The sequence below is a fragment of the Pipra filicauda genome, unplaced genomic scaffold, assembly GCF_003945595.2.
Source record: "Pipra filicauda isolate LSUMZ 115617 unplaced genomic scaffold, ASM394559v2 scaffold150_size2825430_pilon, whole genome shotgun sequence".
Lineage (NCBI taxonomy): Eukaryota > Metazoa > Chordata > Aves > Passeriformes > Pipridae > Pipra > Pipra filicauda.
Window position 1 is genome coordinate 2,318,746 of NW_024103996.1, and position 15,016 is coordinate 2,333,761.

At 45.5% G+C, this 15,016-nt stretch overlaps 1 protein-coding gene across 3 annotated transcripts in view; it reads right to left on the bottom strand.

Annotated features, from left to right (window-relative positions):
- The window catches only part of PTPRE (protein tyrosine phosphatase receptor type E), a 100,918-nt gene extending 91,112 nt beyond the window's left edge, over positions 1–9,806 (bottom strand). The window contains exon 1 of one of the 3 annotated variants that reach the window (XM_027737120.2): positions 9,681–9,806. The gene's annotated coding sequence lies outside the window, so the exon portion shown is untranslated. Of the gene's footprint in view, positions 1–9,163; positions 9,305–9,680 lie in introns of those variants that run through there. The other 2 variants (XM_039378952.1, XM_039378953.1) reach the window with 2 other exon arrangements.
- Between the last annotated feature and the right edge of the window lie 5,210 nt (positions 9,807–15,016).

Consider the following 15,016-nt stretch of genomic DNA (forward strand, 5'->3'; position numbering starts at 1 on the left):
GCTTTTGAAAAACATAAGAATACACTACATTAATCTTGGAAAAAACACAGCATTGAACAGGACACTGAGGTTGGTGTGAACAGCACTGTGTCTCCCACATGGATACAACAGTTTGAAAATTTACTCAACCATCAAGTTTCCATTCCGATCATGGCAAAAGCAGTTGTGTTAAATGCACTCAGTGTGAACGCACGTTTCTTGTCTACATAAATCCAGCATTCTGTGTGTGTGCAAACACCGAGTGACCATGCAGAGGCAGCCCCAGGGCTGAGCCTGCTCTGCCAGAAAGGGCACGGCCTCCTCCCACCCCAGCTGGGCCTGGGCCCAAACACAGGAAAATAATGCAAGGTCACACCCACACACTGTGTAACAGCACTACTGTGAGGGGCGACAGAGCTCTTTATTCTCCTTGTTAAGAGGATAATTCAATACTGGGAGCAAGACAAAATATCCCAGCGCCAATTTTAACTCTGATGCTCCATGTGCAACACAGCACCTCTTCTCCACTGACCTTAGAATCACAGAATAATTTAGGCTAAAAGAGACCTCTAAGATCATCGAATCCAATGCCTACACTTCAACTTGTCCATCTTTAATAGTGTGTGACCCCAAGCATGGAAGTACTATCAAAAGGACGTATTCTTTGCAAGACAAGTCTTTTAGCTTTCTGTGGTCCTTCTAAAAGGTTTTTAAAAGACCATACAGACATTTTCCATGAATCTGCTTTTTAAAAGGCATGTCTTCAAACCAGTCCTTCCACAAAGTCTACTACCAGATATCTGTCAACACATCAGCAGGTCTGCTGTCCTGACCTTCAAACATCAGCCTCTATTTCCTAGCCATCACAAAACACACCCACAGAGAGCAGTAAATGAGGAGATGGCATTTTCTGTAATAGAGCCCTTCAAAACGTCTTGAACCACATCAGGCCCTTAATTTGTGTTTGCTACAAAGAGGGTGTTCCTGTTACCAGCCACATGATGGTTCTTACAGGGATGAGGATGAGAACTCAGACATTCACTTCCAGGAGAGCAAAGGTAACTTGGGGAAGTAACTATCACACATCTCAGTCACTGACAGCTGTTATTTGACAAGCAGCTTAATAAAAATCTAACCTGGTGGATCAATCAGTGATAAGAAGATTAATTACTTGGGTGCAACAAGGGGTGAGAGAAGGAGGACGGAGTAAGGGCAGGACAGGCACACACCAACACGTGGAGAAATAAATATGTTAAAGGAATCGACAGAAATCCATCAACTTTGCAACACGTCTTTGCATAATAATATGGTCAGTTAAGATGGTAAAAGTTGCCCAAAGCACTGCTGGATGGACATGGGGCTGTGCCACAGTACAAGACAACACCATGGTTTATACTCAGCTCTAGGAGACCACACAAGTCAGTGGAAGTCACTGAATTTAAGAGTTACAAATATATGTAAATTCGGGAAAAAGTAAAAATTTTTTAAAAAGCATATCCCGCACCTCAGAAAACCAATAGACAGCTGTGAATGCATTTCTAGCTGAAAAAATTGACCAAACATTGCGTTCCCCCTTTCCCTGGCCCCCAGACAGCTGGGCACAGTCCTGCAAACAGCATCCATCGGGACAGTTCCTTCCTTTCCCACGCTCCGGAGCTGGTTCCGATTACAACTCCCAGTGATGGCAGAGTCCCGCTTTTGGGATGAGGTGCCCTGGGGAAAAGAGCTCAGGGAGGGTCTGTCCATCTTTAAATCTGATTTCAGTAACAGTAAACAGAGCAAAACTGTCCTTAAAGAACATGTTCGGCACCAACATCCTGCAGAGTATCCATTAGTGAGAACAGGGGCTTTCAGAACTGTTTACAGAGAAAGTTTTGAGGGTTCAGCGATTTTTCAAGGAAATTATTCAGGTTTCTTCCTTGGAAGATCCTGATAAATTAGGCCATATTTCAAGGGATAATAGTTTGATGTAGTACAGCGATTCTCCAGCTCTTTCAGTACACATTACAACTCAAGTTACACACACAGACAACTTCTAAATAACTTCTGCAGTTCACTAGTCAAAGATATTAAAAAAAAAAAAGTGAAGAATCTGACTGCCAAGATCATTGTGTATGCCAGGTCAAGCCATGCTGTGCTCAGGTGAAACTTAGAGGGACTTACAGTGGGATAGAATCACAGAATCATTTAGGTTGGAAGAGCCCTCTAAGATCAAGTTCAACCATTCCCCAGCACTGCCAAGCCCATCACTAACCCACGTCCCCAGGGGCCACTCCACAGGTTTTTTGAACACTTCCAGGGATGGTGGTACTGCTGCTTCCCCAGGCAGCCTGTTCCAATGATTGACAACCCTTTTGGACGAGAAACTTTCCCTAATATCCAACCTAAACCTCCCTGGTAAAACTTGAGGTTGTTTCCTCTTGTCCTGTCCCTTGTTCCCTGGGAGCAGAGCCTGACCCTCCCAGCTCCCCCTCCTGTCAGGGAGCTGCAGAGCCAGAAGGTCCCCCCTGAGCCTCCTTTTCTCCAGGCTGAGCCCCCCCAGCTCCCTCAGCCAATCCTGGTGCTCCAGACCCTTCCTCAGCTCCGTTCCCTTCCCTGGACACACTCCAGCCCCTCAGTGTCCTTCTTGTCATGGGGGGTCCAAAACTAACCCCAGGATTCGAGGTTTCTCCTTGAAAAATGCTGCATTATAACAGTACCAATTATCTCAACATCACACCTCCCTAAGTCTGTTTCTAATAGTTTTAAGTATTGCAAATAGGTCATTATTTAAATATAGTCCCCCATTTCCAGCTTTTCCTTTCCTCTTTGCCTTCCCAGAAACATTTAAGTCTCTACGACTTCCTCTCCCCCCAGTTCTGCCTGGAAGCAGAGCTGGAGGCGGGAGGTTTGCCTGTGAAAAACAGATTAGAATTAAGTGTTGTATCTGTGGCCTTGAAACATGCCCTGAGCCAAGTTTTTAATTTGGGCTTTTCAAGATTGATCAGCACATGTGTAATTTAAAAGCCATTTGAAGCAGCAAGCCGGGTAGTTTGACTTAAAATTAATGAGCTTTTGACATCTGCAAACAAAATGATAACGTGAACCCATTTAAACTCATCCCTATATTTAACAGGAAAAGCATCTATCATTTTAACTTGCTTACACAAAGGCTTTTCTCCTGCAATATGAAAGCTCTTTCACCACAATCCTGCACTCAGTAGCAATTTGCAAGCTTTGCCCAATTGTATCAGATTAGTAGAAAGATAAACTGCAGATAAATTAATATTGTCAAGTAATTAAACAGTTAGTAATTAAAAATTAGACATTGTGCACCATGATTGAATACATTCATGAAACTCAAAGCTAAGTTAAAAAGACTCGGTGCCTGAGATGTCTAAGCCCACAGAACACAGGACAAACATTATTTACGGCTTGTTTAAATCAACAGCTCATGATAATACTCATGAAAAGCACAGCATTGTAGCTCAAGCAATGCCAAGCATATTCCAGCAGAAACTAAGGCTAGGAATGCAAAGGAAAATAATCATCCAAGGACAAACAGAAAAGATGACAAGATTAAAGGGCAAAAGACGATAAAATGGCATTTACTGAAGGAAATAGGCAAGGTGAAAGAAGGGTTAGTAGTGAAAACTGCTCTGAAGCTGAAGAATTACAGATCTTGGTAAGGAAATATTTACAGAACCTTTATCAAATACACTGAAAATAGGAGGGTCTTTAAGCATCAATTCTCATCCTTGGTTCAAGCTGTGATTACATGGGTTCCTCTCAACACAGACTTGTCTTTTGTCTGGGATAAAAAATTCCATTAAAAGAACCAAGGGAGGTAACAAATACAGGAGTGAATGCCAAGGTAAAAGAAGACCTGGAGCTCAGGGAGCACAGTCCCACCCTTGGGAATACACAGACAGGACACCAGTAGATCTTGGGACACCGCATCCTTTGGGTTTCAGGATCACAAGCCGGGAAGAACCAACTCCATACAACGAACCAAACTATACAATCCACATTACACCACGTCAATGGGAAAGGGATGTTTAAAAGCATCCTGTTCCCACAGTTCATGCCAGTCTAGTTATGCTGGATGATAATTAACATTACTCTGCTGCTCTTCAATCAGTCCCTTATAAGGGGCACCGTGATGAACCACAGCAGTGCTCCATTTTAGCCAAGCTTCCTTTAGGAGTGATTTCATATGAAAGAGATTGATTTCAGGGAAGAGGAAGAAAACTCAAAACCCACAATAATTAAAGGAACATCCAACCTTGAGGGAACCTGAAATACATTGGTCTCAAAAGGGTAAGATCTTGTCATGAATGAAGAGTTGGATAATTCATTCTGAATTATTTTCTAGTACTCCAGAGCAACAAAACCTAGAAGGAGGAGGTTTCTCCTCCAGCTTCCCTAATTATTTTGTCCCAATCTTTTTAAAGTGACAAGTAACACACTTTTCACTTTCTTCCCTTGTAAATCTGCTATTTGCTCTCTCTTTAAAATTCATAGTACTATTGATCCAAAGCCTTTCCAAGCCTTCATTCTTCCTGGTGATTCCTGTTGGTGCATCCTTGCTTGTGTGTGTTATCTGCAGAGAACAGCTGTTATTGGTACAGCTCCTTCCAGCTGCTGGGGCACTCTCACTCTCCTGGTGAAAGAGCTGCCTCTTCTCAACAGCAATAACCCAAAAACTGTCACTTCCAGACCTCATATATTTTTTTAGTTTATATCTCATGTCACCTCCACCTGATTTAGTTCTGTTTTTTGCTTTTACCTACTCAGACCTCTCATTCCTACCAAAAATTATTACTTTATATTAGAAAGTAAATCTTGGATAAGTCAAGTTTTCAGGACTGAGCCCTTTTTTCCTTTTTACAGAGAGGAAAAAAGTGATAGAAAAATCCACAGCTGAGTTGTGCTACATTTCCCAGTGACAATCAGCTGTCACTGCAAGCAACAAACTACCCCAGCAAATGGCTTTCCAGTTTTCTTTCTTTCCTTAGCCAGGAAACACCTTTGAACACAGATAGATCTCTGTGACCAGCTTTTTACTTTGCCACTTCAGCACTGAATCACTGCCAGGAGCCAAAGGGAAAAGGGCATTTTTAGAGCACTGCTGCTTGACAGGGGATGTGGTGGGTGAGGCATCCTCTGCTGACAACACACAGGATTTGGGCAGCCAAAGGGATGTCACTGATGGAATTATTATACCTGCAGTATTAAAAGGCACAACACTGCACACATGCCTTAAAAATATATTCCATAATGTGAATAACTCAAAAATAAATCCTGTGCAAATACCTCAACAAAATGCTGCTGCTGAGCTCCTCCTAATCTGTGTCTTATCAGTATCTCATTTCAGCTCTGGCTTACACGGGTTTTAAGTATATTTGCACAAGAAACCAGAAAAGATATCTACATTTCAGCAAGGAGTTTGGAATAAATACAGCCACTTTTTTGTTTGGTTTTTTTTTACCTTAAATATTAACCCTTATAGGATTTGGAATCCCATTTGGGATTATACAATACATATTAGTCAGGATAAAAACAACACTAGGATGAAACCTTGCGCAGAAGGGCACAGGCAAGGAGAAAAAAAGGTAAGATTACAGTTAAAAGGCTGCACTGAGCAGCCTGGTGGCTACAGCCACTTCTCATTCAGCCTGAATTCTGCTGCACCACATCACAAATCAGTTACAGCAATATCCCAGTCATTGCCCAGGACAGCTCCCAGCCCACAAAATGAGCACCACCTCCAGGGAACCCCTAAAAGACGCTCCACCAAGAGCACATAATTTAGGACTCTTTAATAATGTATCAATCCAATTTACAACACTTTCAGTGCCGGGGCACCAGGTTATATTTTGGGTTACAGAGGGATTCTTCTTTCATTAATATTGTATCAAGGGATCAATAATGAAATGCCTATGAAGAAAGAGTCCTGCTCACTGCAGGCACCCCCAAGGGCAGCCCTTGGTTTGGTTGCTCTGCTGCCTCTTCCCAGACCACAAGGATGCAGGAAGGATGCACAAGGATACAGCTGGAAAGCTGCAGCATCCCAGTGGGTGCTGGATGCAGGGCAAGGAACTGAGCTGGAGTCTGCACAGATGATTCACCAAAGCCATCACACTGAGCTGTTCTTATCACACTTTTTACACATGATACAATCAGCCACCAGCGTTCTGCTGGTCCATTCCTACCTGACACTAATGAAAACAGCCCCTTCTAGCAAAAACATCTGTTTTCAATCTCTTCCCCTCGGACATTTTCAGGGTATGTCCAGATACAGAGTAATTCACTTTAACTTGCTACGTAAAGGCAAGTGTTGTACACGAAAACAGCATCATTCATTGCTGATGGCCTGCAAGTGCTCTGATCCCACCTTCAGACACAGGATCTCTACATGGTGTTAAGCCCTGCCATAAGTCTATGCTGAAGAGTATTTTGGAGATAAAGACTGAAATACTGTATCACATTTACACAGTGACAGCATCATTCCAAGGAGTGACCCACATAATCCTCAGGTTCTCTATATAATTGAGCCATTTCTCCTGCAGAACCTCCCACTCCCTCCAGCAAGGAGGGATGGACTGTGCTCCCCATCAGCATGACAAACATTCAGTGTTCCTTGTGATCTTCCTGGTTTTCATCCTACACAGCATTCAGCACTTGCCTTGGCTCTTTTTTATTCTTCACTGCTGTACAACTGACCTGCTCCAAAACCTTGAACAAATTTACATGACGTCATCAAGGGTGAAGAAGTATATAAACACTTTACTGATAACAGGAGAGCTAGAGAGGGGCTTTTGACAAGGGCCTGGAGTGACAGGACAAGGGGGAATGGCTTTAAGCTGAAGGGGGGTAAATTTAGATTAGATACTAGGAAGAAATTCTTCCCTGTGAGGGTGGGGAGGCCCTGGCACAGGTTGCCCAGAGAAGCTGTGGCTGGAAGTGTCCAAGGCCAGGCTGGACGAGGCTTGGAGCAACCTGGGATAGGGGAAGGTGTCCCTGCCCATGGCAGGGGGTGCAACTGGATGGACCTTAAGGTCCCTTCCAACCCAAACCATTTCATGTTTCCATGATAACACATATACCTGACTTCTCAGAAAACACCAAGGACATCTGTGACAAGGCAGAATTGCACCACTGCTTTCCTCCAGCTCTATTTCACTCGGCAGTTTGTCAGCCCAAGTCCACCCATTTTCCTTCACAGAACCTCTTAAATGACAGAGAAAAAGGTCACCAGGTAAACTGGTCAAAGCACTGTAACACTCTAAAACTAGTTCAGTTAATAACAGAGCTCTGCAGCTTTGGTCCCTAAACCAACAGCTCCAGAAATCCAACAAACTTCAATATGCCCATAAGTCACTGCTGTCACTTAAGTGCCCATAAGTCCACTCTGTGCACACAAGCACCACAGCTCCATCCTCTGATCCAGCTCCACGGGAACCTGTGTGGGAGAGGAAGGTCTTACACGGACCTTGAACCAGCAGAGGCCCCAAACAATCACTTTCCAGGTTCCCATAATTTCAACCCACATTTCTGCCATCACCCAAGTTGTATAAACCAGGAGCTGGGAATGCAACAGAGGGTGAGGGAAGAAAAATAAGAGCAAGGAAATCCAGGGATTCAAGACAGCTCTGCTGTCAAAGGTCAGCTCTTAACTCAGAGGTGAAAAACCTCAACTGAGCTTGATAACAGATAAATAAACATAAATATGTGAGGTGGAAACGAGAAGAGAAAGCAAGATACAAAAGTTAACTAGGACCTATATGTGCTAAAATTATCCACTTTGCACCTGCACTTCACAGGCTGAGGATGAACTGCTGTAGCCCAAACAGCACCAGCGCAATGCTCTGAAGCACATAAAGATGTCTGGGTTTATTAAAGGTGTCAGGGGCACAGGAAGCTTTTAAACTAAGAATTCAGATTTTATCTTTGACTTGGAAGAACATACTCAGTGCATTTCAGGAATACAGAGTGTGCCAGTCACAGCAGAGCAAGGCTGGCTGGTGTGACACAGCTCCTGTACAAGTCCTTTATTTGCAAGCACAGACAGAGCCAATTAAAGGAATCAAACACTACGCCCACACCATTTTGTTTCCTTCATTATTTTGTTTCCCTTCTTCTCCCACACTCTAAAAGAACTGAATGATTCCATCAGTTGAGAAAACAAACATTTTTACCTTAACTCTCTTCACTCCCCTGATGCAGAGCTCCCATATATGATGTTTGCATCCCCACCAGCACAGCCCCACTCATCTCAGAGACCTCCCCGTCACGGTCTCCATTTGTCCCACCTCCATCCCACCCCCTTTTCTCTCCCAAGTGCCCCCACCCCAAGCACAAAGCAGAGGCAGGTTGTCCCACAAGCCCATCCCACCCTGTCATCAACAATAATTAGAGATTGTTACCCCATTAGGGACTCCTCCCATCAAAGCCCAACTTCCACCTGGGCAAGAACAAGACCGAGTTGGTGCCCCCAAACCATCCTTCATCTTCCCACACCAAGGCTTAAATGGTTTCATTTATCCCCTAGCAAAACTAAATGGGAACTTAAAATGCCTCCTGGCACTTTATATCTACATATAAATCTCTTGTAAATCACACCCAGTTTCCAGCTGAATGTCATTAATTTTCATTAGAATTCACTTTTTTTTTTTAATTTACAAGCCTAAAACACAGAAATAGATTGTCACGCACATAACAAATATTTTTTTTCCAATTCTCAACCTCTTTATTTCTAGTTTCCAAGGCTTATTATTTAGGAAAACAAGCTCGATAAGAGATGTCGTTTCTTTCAACTCAGCAGTCTCTACCCCATCCAAATCAGACACAGACAGCTCCACAGCTGAATACACAGCAAACCACTTCACTCCATGGAAATAAGCCACATGGAGAGGAACCTCACTGAAAAATTAGAAAAAAAATAGACGACAGCCTTTCCCAAATAAAAAACACTGCAAATATCCATTAACCCTCTCCACAAACCACGATTAAAGTGGAAAATAAAATCCAGTGATGGGAGACAGCTAAAGTCTGGTGAAAGCAAACTAATAAACGGCACAAATGGAAACACAGGAGGTGTAAACAACACTAATCTTGGCCAAGAGAGACTAGAAGAGTTTGTACACAGCCACATCACCCCTCAGCTGACCCGAGCACCGCGTGTGCCCCTAGCCCCGCTCACCTCAGCAAGGGATGGAGAGAAGATAAACGGCTTTAAAGGCGAAGTTCACGCGGCAGCGCCATCCCGGGAGCCGGGAAGAGCCCGAAACACGCACCCCTGTCTCCCAGAACAAGAAGGGATGCCGGGGGATGCCGAGGGATGCGCCCTCGGCCCGGGGATGCTGCGGGCGCGTCCCGCATCGCCCGAACACGCCCGGCGCGACTGACCCGGCGAGGAGGCACCGGCCGGGGGTGTCACCGCCGGGCTGTCACTACGGGGACGTCGCCGCGGGGATGTCGGCGCGGTGTCGCCCCGGCGGGGGCAGCGCTGGCGCCAGGGCGGGCCGCGGGCAGCGCCGCGCTCAGCGCTCCGTGCCGGGAGCGGCAGCGCCGGGGGCAGCCCGGGGCTCACCCCCGCTCGCCCCGCCCGGCGGGATCGCGGCTCTCCCGGCACCTGCGGGCGCGGCATCCCGGGTGTTCCCCCGTCCTCCCATCCCATCCCATTCCACCCTATCCCATCCCATCCCTCCCTCTCTCACCTGCGCGGCGGCGGCGGCTCCGCGGGGCCGCTGTGGCCGCTGGGGCCGCGGCCGGGCCGCCCGGGCAGGCGCTCTGGGTCGGGGCGGCGGCTCCCGGCAGGAAATTTCCTTTCGCCGCCGCCGCCTCCTCCCGCTCCGGATCCCGCTCCCGCTCCCGATCCCCGATCCTGCTGCCGGCGCGGCGCGCGCGGCGCCGTCTGGCGGACACCGCCCGCATTGCAGCGGGAGCGGCACCGGGAAGGGGGAACGCGGCGTCCCTGGGGATCCGCTCCTTGTCACCGGTACCGCCGCGACATCCCCGCGCACCGCCCGCGCCACGCCCGCTCTCTGGGAATGCGGGAGTCGCCTCGCTCCATCCCGCGCTCCCGGGGCTCCAGAGCGTCCGGCTCCCCGCGGCCAGCGGGAGCGATGCTGGACCGCCCCCTGTCCGGCATCCCCGTGCCGTTTTGGGGTCCAGGAGTTCGCCGTGGGGACCAAACAGCCCCCAGGATCCTTCCCCTCGTTGCTCACCCCCCCGTTAATGTGGCGCTGTCATGGGGGGGAAGGGACACACCTGAGGATTTGGGTACCCACCGTCCCCTCCGACGGGACCTCCGGGAGCCGAAGCTGCACCGGGACTGTGAACCGGGACACGGAGACCCAGAATAGAAACGTCAGGTGGAAAAGTAGGACAGGGAGGAGGGGATTACTGAGGGATAGGCGAGAATCAGGGCGGCTGAAGGCACATCTTGCTGCCTCTTGTCTCCCGTCCCTACAACACGCCTCTCCCAGAGCAAGAAGAGTCTCCCAGCAGAAGAAAGTCCTCCTCCAGGAGGAATCCAAGTGATCTGAAAAGCCTCTTCCAACCTTAATGATCCTATGCATTACTTCCAGAACCCCCACACCCATGCACACCATATTTAAGTTTTCCAAAGGATATCTCAGAATAAGAAGAGTCTCCCAGAAGAAGAAATTCCTCCTCCAGGAGGGATCTAAGTGATCTGAAAAGCCTTTTCCAACCTTCATGACTCTTGTGCATTACTTCCAGAACCCCCATATTTGTGCAAACCACATTTATTTTAAGTGTTCCAAAGGATGTCAGAGAATTAAGGGTTGTAGAGAAAGACCCATTGGGACAGAAATATCAGAACATCTGTGAATATTTGTGTCTTCTGCAGGAAACTTAATCAGAGCCTAATTATGTCCCTTTGGCATCATGTTGACTAGGAAACAGCAATTTAGGAGGAGGCTAAAATCCTATCAGCAGCCATGGCACTGCAAGTGGGCACAGCACCAGGGAGGTGTTGGGTTTTAATGAACATTTTTGTAGCTCAAATGACTGCAAGTCAGCAATTTTCTCCCTAGTAACCATTTGCAAGGAATTGCATATTAATTTAAATCACTGCTTATATCCCAGCAATAAAGTAAATGGAATTATTATACATATTAGAAAAAATTACCATGCTTTCTATTAGCACAGAAATTAGAAGTGCTATTATAATGTGGTTCCAAAATTAATTAGTCATGAGAAAGAAATGTGAAACTGAGTTGTACAATAAAGCACCAAAGAACATGAACATTATAATTATTAATAGATTATTTGAGGGGAAGAGATTCGCTATAGAGAAGGGGAATATCTAAAAAAAATTGTACAACTGTGAAATAAAGTCGTAAAAGGAACTTCATCCAATCTTTCCTCCCCACCACCTCACACTCAAGTCTTAAATTGATAATGATATTGATAATTTAGCCATGTTAGTCCACACCAGTGTTTCTAGATCAGCTTCCTTCCATCAGATCCAGGAGTCTCTAGGCCTGGGTTTATACCACTTAGATTTTTCAGGATACACTCATGAGCTGGAGCCAACAGCCTGAGACTGGTTTTATATTCAGTTGTTGGCTGGAGAAAAACAATATGGTAAGATGTTCTCATATAGTGTTTTATGCAGAAAAGCAGGGTAAAAGTCTAGGAGCTGGGAGTTGGAGGAATGAAGTGTCTTGAACCCAATTTTCAGTGGTCTGGAGAGAATTTACGGTGGTGAAAAAGGGGAGAGGATGAAAATCAAAGCTGCTGTGGGATTTGAAGCAATTTAGTAGCAATTTAACAGCAATTTAACTACCTTGACAGAAGGTAGAAGCTTACTGAGAAAATTAATTTTTAGAAACTGAAAGACTGAAATTCTGTAGCAAAAATAAGATAATTCCCAAATTTAGCCCAATAGAGCTCCAACAGCAGCTTCTATCCACCTCACAGTCTGCTGGTCATCTGTCTGTTCATCTCTTTCCATCACCAATCAAACACATTCTCAGAAATGTCAGCTCTTTGGCAGCCGTTTCACCCTCATTTCCAATTTGCCGGAGATGCTCCAGGGCCTCCAACAGCTTCTGGCTGGACCCAGCACCTGCATCCCTTCTTTTGCAGCGTGGAAGTAACATTATTCCAGCAGAAGTGCTGGAAAATTGGCCCTGAGCAATTACAGTTACTTTGCTACTCTCTGTTACAAAGAGGTGCCTCCTCTGCTTTGAACTCAGGAAATAAATGATAGGAAAGAGGCAATATTTGAACAGGAAAATTTTATCTTGGGTATTCCAACATGGTAGCAACATGGTAAGTCTGTCTTTTATTGATATACTGGAACACAAATTGGAAATGTGCTGAAAAAGTCAGAAAATCAGGGGCAGGACAGCAAATAACAGACACAGATGTGATTTCTGTAATTGCAAATATATCTTGGTCTAAAAATACAAGAAAAACTCTTTAAAGTGTGGATAATTGGGCAAAAGCACGAGGCAGTGTAACATCCCAGCAGTAGCGAATTTAGTGACTTCAAAGGGCTATTTGTCTAAGGTTTTTACATTTGGAATCTAAAATTATGAGTACAGAGGAATAGATTGAAGTATTCAAAACTACATATCTTTATAATTGTTACAGAAATTGCAATAAAGGAAAGCCTGCCCTGCCTGCTCTTCTCTCCATCTCCACCTCAAGGCTTTGTTTTAAATACTACAAATCTTGAAGCAGCTTCAAAGCCACATTTTATTAAAGTAAGAATATTGCAAAGGCCATAATTTCTGAATCTTACAATGCCAGGAGGATTTTTTCCCCCACTGTTCAATAAACCGTACTTGACTACTCAACTTGTACTTAGTCATAAAGGAAAGCAGCATTTTAACACCTAAACACATTATTTTATAGTTGTACAATCATCTTTTGGAATAAAAAAAAAAATGATACTTGAGACATCTTAGAGGCTTTAGTGGAGCTCAGCTCCAACCTGGCCTTGGACACCTCCAGGGATGGGGCAGCCACAGCTTCTCTGGGAAACCTGTGCCAGGGCCTCCTCACCCTCACAGCCAAGAATTTCTTCCCAATGTCCCATCTAGTCCTGCCCTCTGGCAGTGGGAAGCCATTCCCCCTTGCCCTGTCCCTCCAGGCCCTTGTCCAAGGAACCCAGAGCAGCCCCAGCAGGCTCTGCCAGGCTGTGAACTGAGGGATGCTCTTGCAGCACCATTTTCAAACAGGATTCTGCTTTTTGTGTTTGCCTTGATCCCAGTGTGGTGTCTTTGGGATCTTCCACCTTTTTTTCTGTCAATAAGGAAACCAGCAGTGCCTGTTCCTGCTGACTGCAGGTGTGAAAGGACCCTGCTCCAAGGTGGCAGCACAATATTCCAGCTGTCCCGCCCACACCAACCAATGCTGCAGCATCAGAGCTCAGAGATCAATAAGATCTCGTGATGGAGTTCTCAGCTGAGACATTCGAGTCATTTTCTGGGAAGAAATCCAAACAACACTTCCAGCCTGTTTGCTTTGTCTTTCAAAAGTGCTGAAAAAAAAAGGTCAGAGCAAGAGAAGAAAGAAATCAAAAGATGGAGTTTTACAAACCCACCTCAGAGCAGCTCCGGGCAGGGATCCACAAAAATCATGATCACATCCCTCTCAGTTTTCCAAACAGTTGTTGCAATAATTTTACAGGTCAGTTGAGCTTCCAATTTTTCAACTCCAGCTACAATAAAATTCATGGTGCTTTATCCCATTTCCCTCACCCAGCCCAAAAAGCATAAACAAACCCCTGTTTCCAGCAGCTCCCAGAATTCTGGCTGCAAACTACCAGATAAAGAAATCAATCTTATTCTTAGTATTCAATAGTTTGGTTTAATTATAATTTATCCACCATAGAAGAGGTAAAAGCAACGTTGGTAATGCACGGCCTGATCCTGGAATACGTACATGCAATCCATGGGCTGATCCTGCACATCCTCTGCCTTGCATGGAGCTTCATCAACTCTTCTGGGGACCAAGAACAGATGAAGGATGAAGCAGCTGAGCTCCTCTGCAAGTAGACATGGAAAATGGAAAATAAAAAGGGTGTAAAGTCTTTGTGGGTACACGAAGTTGTGCCACAAGGGTCACGCCCAAGGAAAATAACAAATATCAGCAAAACCTCCTCCCAACCACACTGCCAAGTCATCCTGCCACCTGCCAATTGTTTTTAAATTAAGTATTTAAACGGAACATGGAAAATTTAAACCACCAGCAACCGTCACAAATGTTGTGGTTGCAGCAGAACAGAAGATAATTTGCAGTGGCTTCACCTTGAATTTCCCTGGCTGCTGCTGAGAGCAGTTACCTGTGAGCCAGCACTCACATCATGCCTGTCAGTCTCAGCATCCCTTGGGAAGCAGCATCCTGGAATCCAGGAATGGTTTGGGTTGGAAGGCACCTTACAGATCATCCAGTTCCACCCCCTGCCATAGGAAGGGACACCTTCCCCTAGACCAGTTCCAATCTGGCCTTGGACACTTCCAGGGATGGGGCAACCACAGCTTCTCTGGGCAACCTGAGCCAGGGCCTCCCCACCCTCACAGGGAAGGATTTCTCCCCCTCTGATCCCTCAGGAGCTGTGGGCAAAGCCAAAAACCACCATGTAATTTACTTTTTTTAAATGTAAGAATTTATCTGTCACATTAAAAAATAGATGGATATGAAAGGCTTGCATTTAAAGGCTTTCATGTTATATTTATATTGCTTAAAGCAAACTGACTTGTACATAAACAGAAGGGAAATACCTATTTTACCTTTCAGAATACAGGGCAATGATTAATTTTATATAGCAAAGGATTCCAGCTCCCTGTGCTGCCCATCTGATTCATAACCAATTAATCTGATTTTTCTGTCTGACTCCTGTGCAGGGCTGAGTCAGTTCAGTGGGGGCAGAGTCTGTAAGGTGCTGATCAGGAAATATTTTCTCTGAGTCAGAGGAACCCAGTCTCTCCCTTCTCTCAAGTGATGAGGTTGCCGTGTCAAACATCAATTTTCATTCCAAGTTATGTGATGTTTTTTCAGGTAACCGTGAGGG